Source organism: Aegilops tauschii, chromosome 1 (genome assembly GCF_002575655.3).
Source record: "Aegilops tauschii subsp. strangulata cultivar AL8/78 chromosome 1, Aet v6.0, whole genome shotgun sequence".
Lineage (NCBI taxonomy): Eukaryota > Viridiplantae > Streptophyta > Magnoliopsida > Poales > Poaceae > Aegilops > Aegilops tauschii.
Genome location: NC_053035.3, coordinates 213,092,586 through 213,099,478, shown reverse-complemented (window position 1 = coordinate 213,099,478; position 6,893 = coordinate 213,092,586). Strand labels below are relative to the sequence as shown.

General features: G+C 50.0%; 1 pseudogene; it reads right to left on the bottom strand.

Moving 5' to 3' along the window:
- Positions 1-5,239: 5,239 nt before the first annotated feature.
- LOC109784193 (uncharacterized) lies at positions 5,240-6,610 on the bottom strand (annotated as a pseudogene).
- Positions 6,611-6,893: the final 283 nt, after the last annotated feature.

Sequence of the window (6,893 nt, the reverse complement as noted above, 5' to 3'; positions counted from 1 at the left end):
AATTATATCCTACTCATGCCTGCACTTGATATTGATTAACTTCAATGCATGTTCATGACTGTTGTCGCTCTCTAGCTGGTCGCTTCCCAGTCTTTTTATAGCCTTCACTTGTACTAAGCGGGAATACTTCTTGTGCATCCACTTTCATAAACCCCAAAGTTATTCCATATGAGTCCACCATACCTTCCTATATGTGTTATCTACCTGCCGTTCCAAGTAAATTTGTATGTGCCAAACTCTAAACCTTCAAATGAAATTATGTTTTGTATGCTCGAATAGCTCATGTATCAACTAGGGCTGTCTGTATCTTCCATGCTAGGCGGGTTATTCTCAAGAGGAGTGGACTCCGCTCCTCACTCACGGGAAAATTGCTGGTCACCGGGATGCCCAGTCCCATGCTCAAACCAAATCAAAACAATTGCAAACAAAACTCCCCAGGACTGTTGTTAGTTGGAGGCACCCGTTGTTTCGGGCAAGCCATGGATTGATGCTTGTTGGTGGAGGGGAGTATAAACTTTACCATTCTGTTTGGGAACCGCCTATAATGTGTGTAGCATGGAAGATATCGAGATCTCTCGGTTGTTATGTTGACAATGAAAGTATGCCGCTCAAAATATTATTTATCTCTATTTCAAAATCGAGCTCTGGCACCTCTACAAATCCCTGCTTCCCTCTGCGAAGGGCCTATCTATTTACTTTTATGTTGAGTCATCACCCTCTTATTAAAAATCGCCAGTTGGAGAGCGTCGCTGTCATTTGCATCCATTACTATTAATTTATGTTGAGTATGACCATGACTGGATCTCTTTTACCATGAATTACAATGTTTAGTCAGTCCTTGATCTTCAGAGGTGCTCTGCATTTATATTTTGCGGTCTCAGAAAGGCTAGCGAGATACCATCTTGTTATATCATATTATGATTGTTTTGAGAAAGTGTTGTCATCCAAGATTTATTATTATTGCTCGCTAGTTGATTAGGCCATTGATATGAGTAAACATGAGACCTAAGTGTTATTGTGAATATGGTTAGTTCATAATCTTTGCTGAAAACTTGAATGCTGGCTTTACATATTTACAACAACAAGAGCAAACAGAGTTTGTAAAAGTTTTTTCTTTATCACTTTCAGTTTATCAACTGAATTGCTTGAGGACAAGCAAATGTTTAAGCTTGGGGGAGTTGATACATCTCCATCGTATCTACTTTTCCAAACACTTTTGCCCTTGTTTTGGACTCTAACTTGCATGATTTCAATGGAACTAACCCGGACTAATACTGTTTTCAGCAGAATTGCCATGGTGTTATTTTTGTGCAGAAATAAAAGTTCTCGGAATGACCTGAAACTTCACGGAGAATATTTTTGGAATTAATAAAAAATACTGGCGAAAGAATCAAGACCAGGGGGCCCACACCCTGTCCACGAGGGTGGGGGCGCGCCCCCTGCCTCGTGGGCCCCCTGGTGCTCCACCGACTTCAACTCCAACTCTATGTATTCACGTTCAGGGAGAAAAAAATCACAGAGAAGGATTCATCGCGTTTTACGATACGGAGCCGCCGCCAAGCCCTAATCTCTCTCGGGAGGGCTGATCTAGAGTCCGTTTGGGGCTCCGGAGAGGGGAATCCGTCGCCGTCGTCATCATCAACCTTCCTCCATCACCAATTTCATGATGCTCACCGACGTGCGTGAGTAATTCCATCGTAGGCTTGCTGGACGGTGATGGGTTGGATGAGATTTATCATGTAATCGAGTTAGTTTGTTAGGGTTTGATCCCTAGTATCCATTATGTTCTGAGATTGATGTTGCTATGACTTTGCTATGTTTAATGCTTGTCACTAGGGCCCGAGTGCCATGATTTCAGATCTGAACCTATTATGTTTTCATGAATATATGTGAGTTCTTGATCCTATCTTGCAAGTCAATAGTCACCTACTATGTGTTATGATCCGGTAACCCCGAAGTGACAATAATCGGGACCACTCCCGGTGATGACCGTAGTTTGAAGAGTTCATGTATTCACTAAGTGTTAATGATTTGGTCCGGTACTCTATTAAAAGGAGGCCTTAATATCCCTTAGTTTCCAATAGGACCCCGTTGCCACGGGAGGGTAGGACAAAAGATGTCATGCAAGTTCTTTTCTATAAGCATGTATGACTATATTCGGAATACATGCCTACGTCACATTGATGAACTGGAGCTAGTTCTGTGTCACCCTATGTTATAACTGTTGCATGAGGAATCGCATCCGACATAATTATTCATCACTGATCCAATGCCTACGAGCTTTTCACATATTGATCTTTGCTTAGTTACTTTTCCGTTGCCACTGTTACAATTATTACAAAACTGCTACTGTTACTTTTGCCACCGTTACAGTTACTTCCATACTACTTTGCTACTAAATATTTTGCTGCAGATATTAAGTTATCCAGGTGTGGTTGAATTGACAACTCAATTGCTAATAATTGAGAATATTCTTTGGCTCCCCTTGTGTCGAATCAATAAATTTGGATTGAATACTCTACCCTCGAAAACTGTTGCGATCCTCTATACTTGTGAGTTATCAATAGGTTACATCGTGTGTCTACCCCGATATATATGAGAGGCCTAGGATACAAGTGTCCTATTAGGACCCAACTCCTACCCTGTCTACACACAGTTCAAAACCAAGTCCAACTGTAACCTACCTTGTACAATAATATTGAACACAATTCTAACAAACTCCGCCTTGGCGAATATTCTTCACCACCTTGAATTCATCCATGCGTCGAACCGCCATGTACATTGGACTTGAGATACACCATGAGCACCGCTGCTACTCCCAGACTCCATGTGACTCCACCTGCAACTGTAGTCCCTTCTCGACTTCTTCACAGTCAACACTCGAGCAAAATTAAGTTCCTCATTACTGTACCTTGTGCTTCCAACTTCTGAAGAATCCGTTCAATGCCATCACACGCCGATCACCGTCTGCGTGAAAGTGAACAACTCACATATTGGATGCCACATATAAGAGATAGCTGAACTCAACATCACCGCTCTTTCATGACCGTTTGTCTGAAACTTGAAGGAATTTCACCGTCGCCCTGTGTCACCCTGAGTCAAATTCGCAGTTGTCTCATCCTTTTTCGGGATAGTCTCTGGCATGTCCCATAGCTATAGCACTCCGCCTCCTTCTGTATTTTTCATCCGCACTTTGCCATGTGCACTGAGCACCACAAAATATACGGCCATGTACTCTCTCAGCTTTTGACAATTTCAGACTCTCCGCCACTTTCTCAGATTCTACATGGTCAACTTCTATCCATCTTCCTGCACCGATAGACCCAGTCACCAACTTCAATCCGGTACTCGTCAACACTGTTTCAGCACCCTCTGCACACTTGACTTGACCACCAGCGCCTTGGCCTGTCGCTGTGTCCCGTGCTTACCGCACGCCTCACCGCTATCACCGTGTCGAGCCTGTGATGTCCTGGTCAAGTTTCTAGGGCCGCGGACCCACACCACTCAACCCCCTACTGCAAAGAACCACCGATCATCACCGACCGATGCCGAGTATCACGCCTCCATCAGACCACTAGTACCCAGTCCGATCCATGTGTCTCTCGCTTTACCCGCTGAAATAGGCTTCGACTCTCCATCCATTTACGTCGTGGCCCCTCCATTAGCACAGAGTGTAGTCATCCATCAGACTGCAGCTCCACCTTCAACATGACTCCATGTAGCTGGCCGTGCTACCCTGCGCCCCGTCGACTTCAAGCTCTCATGTGTGCACTGCCTTGAATCAACCCTGCGCCATAGTCTTGTCGAAGCCGCACAAGCCCTCTAGCCTGCACCACGTGTTTCCACGTCCCAGAAGTCGGTTACCATCAGAATCACACTCCTATGTCGTCGTCGCTGAAATCACCGCCGTCTTCTACTTTGACCAACATATCCGTCGATCCGTCAGACCGTCCAGTCCGACCTAGCCGAAATTATCCGACTGCAACCATGCTCCACCCTGTCATGTCCGCCCGCATATCCGTGCATTGCTTGACGCCCTATGTATGCATGATCCTACCACAACGTGCTCCAAACTCCACCTGAGCCGTGTACGCACGCCGTCATCGCCGCACACGTCCATCTTCATCGACTTGCATCCTGCCAAATCTTTCATGGACTTGCGACCGCGCCTTTGTTCCCCGTAGCGTGCACCGCTGCCATCCTGTACATACATGTACACGTACCAAGAAAAGATAGCCCATCGGAGAATTCCTTTAGTAGCCTTTCTGTGCACAAAATCAAAAGTTTCGTTTACCCTTGCTCACGTGCAGCCCCAAACCTTCTCCATTCTGCTCTTTGTCTTGCTCCCGATGGATAGCTACACACACGGTGCCTGACGCCCTTATTGTTTCTTTTATAACAAATCTCACGCAGCTCCACGTTCCTGTGTTCTCACGCAGCCCTAGCCGGCACCAAAGCAAGCCCTGTAGCTCTTCATGGATTCATGTGTGCCCCGCCTGACCACCGACCCATTGTCTGCTGGCAGTGCACCACGTCCAGACTCCGCTAGGACTAGTAGCCTTTCTGCTGCACGCCTCACACGCCGAACTGTAGACGGGCCTCCAGCCGGCCGGCTGCCATCCGCCTTGGCCGCTAATGGGCCTGCAACCCGCATCCATCGGCTTGCCTTCTAGCCTCGCACTCTGCCCTGACCGATCCGATCTGACCTGCTGCTTGCTGCGACTCGCAAAACCGATCTAGAACTGCCGTACGCTACGTGACGCCACCACCTGGACACGATCCAACTCGCCGAGTCCTCTGGAAACACACCGCCGCGGCTTCGAATCGATCCGCTGCTCGCCCGTTACGCCGCTGCTTCCGATTACTTCTGGCATGAGCAGAACTCCCGCCGTTCCATTAATCTTTCCCGGTCGCACTGCTCGACCATCGATCAATTCGGCGAATTTTGCTTCACCTCTAGATCAATAGTCGCAACCTCAAATCGAACCTTGCTCATAATACCACTTGTTAGAATAAATTCGAGGCACTCCGTCGATCTACCGAGAACCAAGCAATCATACCAGCACGACACCGAGATTTGTTAACGAGGTTCCCCGATATGGCTACATCCCCGGGGCCTGACTACGGACGCTCCTCCCCGTGACACAGTCACAATACCGCATCCCGGCCGCCCGGGCACAGGCAGACGCCGCTGGCTCCCCTGCGTGCCCGTGCTATTTTGTTGGTATATGTTACATCGTGTGTCTACCCTGATATATATGAGAGGCCTAGGATACAAGTGTCCTATTAGGACACAACTCCTACCCTGTCTACACACAGTCCAAAACCAAGTCCAACTGTAACCTACCTTATACAATAATATTCGACACAATTCTAACATCCTCGCCAAGGCCAAGGAGACCTACAAGCCGGACGCGCCGACGCCGGGCGCGGGCGATAGGCGCCCCGAAGGCAACAAAGGGGCCAAGAAGGGGGAACACGCCGACTCGGCTACCGTGCGAGTGCAGGAGTCCATCGAGCATTGTCTCGCCGACGCATAGGCCCGGGCCGCCCTGCGTGAAGAGAAGACCGAGGCACGGTGGTCGGCGTTGATGACGAACAACGCCGTCAAGCTCGACCTACTCCGGACCAACGTCACCGTGAAGAAGAGGAACACCGCCCTGGCTTTCCTGCTGGGCGGGGCGGACATGCTCTAGAGCAACGACGAGCAGGTTAAGGCGTGATACTTGGCGGAGCGCGGCCTCATCCTGAATCAGCTGTCGTCGACGGCGCCGCCAACTCCCACGCTCACGTCGACGACGTCGCCAAGCCCGAGCGATGATGCCTCCACGACGCCCAGCAGCACAGACACCGCGCCGACGCCGCCCAGCATAGAAGCAGCTCCGACACCGCCAAGCCCGCGCGCGCCGACTCCGCCGATGCCGGAGGCCGACCCCGCCGTGTGATGCGTTGCGCACGCGTCCTTTCTTTTTTGTACGCCGAACTTTTCATCCGATCGCCGAACTATGGCCGCTGATCGCCGGACTTGGGACGTTCTTTTTTGTGAGCGGGAATGACCAAGTTTGAATTTGCCGCGACTTGGGGGGCGGCGCCTGAGGGCGTGGCTAGAAGCTAGGTCGCCCCCAGGGGCCAATCTAGCGCCGGCTGGCCCCCAGGCAGCTTTTTTTCGGCGCCCTGGGGGCCGAACGGCTGGAGATGCTGTAATAAAATTGAAAAGAAGAAGAAGACAATAGCATTTCCTGCAGGTGTTGCTAGAGGCGGTGGGCAGGGACGAGGCCGTCGTCGAAGTTCTGGGAGTAGCTCTGGAGGTCGTACCCGAAGCTCACAGCCCGGCGCTTCGGCCGCAACACGGCGCGTCTCACCTCCAGAATAGCTGCCTCACCGGCGCCGGCGCCTGCCGCCACGACCCGCCGGCGCTCTTCCCGTCCATCCTCTTCCGGCAGCCAATGCTCCTCGTCACGTGCAACGATCCTACCAGAGACTCCATTGGTCCTTGATGAGTTGATGCGGACGGGGACCTAACAGTTGATTAAATAAACACGTCCGGCTCTACTGCTCTTCTGCAGCTCTTCTTGGATGATTAGGTAGCTTCTGATCTGAGATGAAGGCACCGTTTTTGCACAAAATGAAGCTCCTATGCAGCCGTTTTATAAGCTCGTGGCATGGACGGTGCTCCGACGCTGACGACGCGTCGCCAACGATGCCCGGCCCCGCCACCACTCACGGCTGACGAGGAAAATTCACTTTACACAACAATTAGCCCATGGCAAAATCACACATTGGGCATCTTTTCCCGTTGCCACCCTACACTACACACCTACAGTCATCAAAAGACCAACGCGGCAGGCGAGGACAATTTTCGTGTTTTGACCCTTTTATGATAGTTGTTTCAG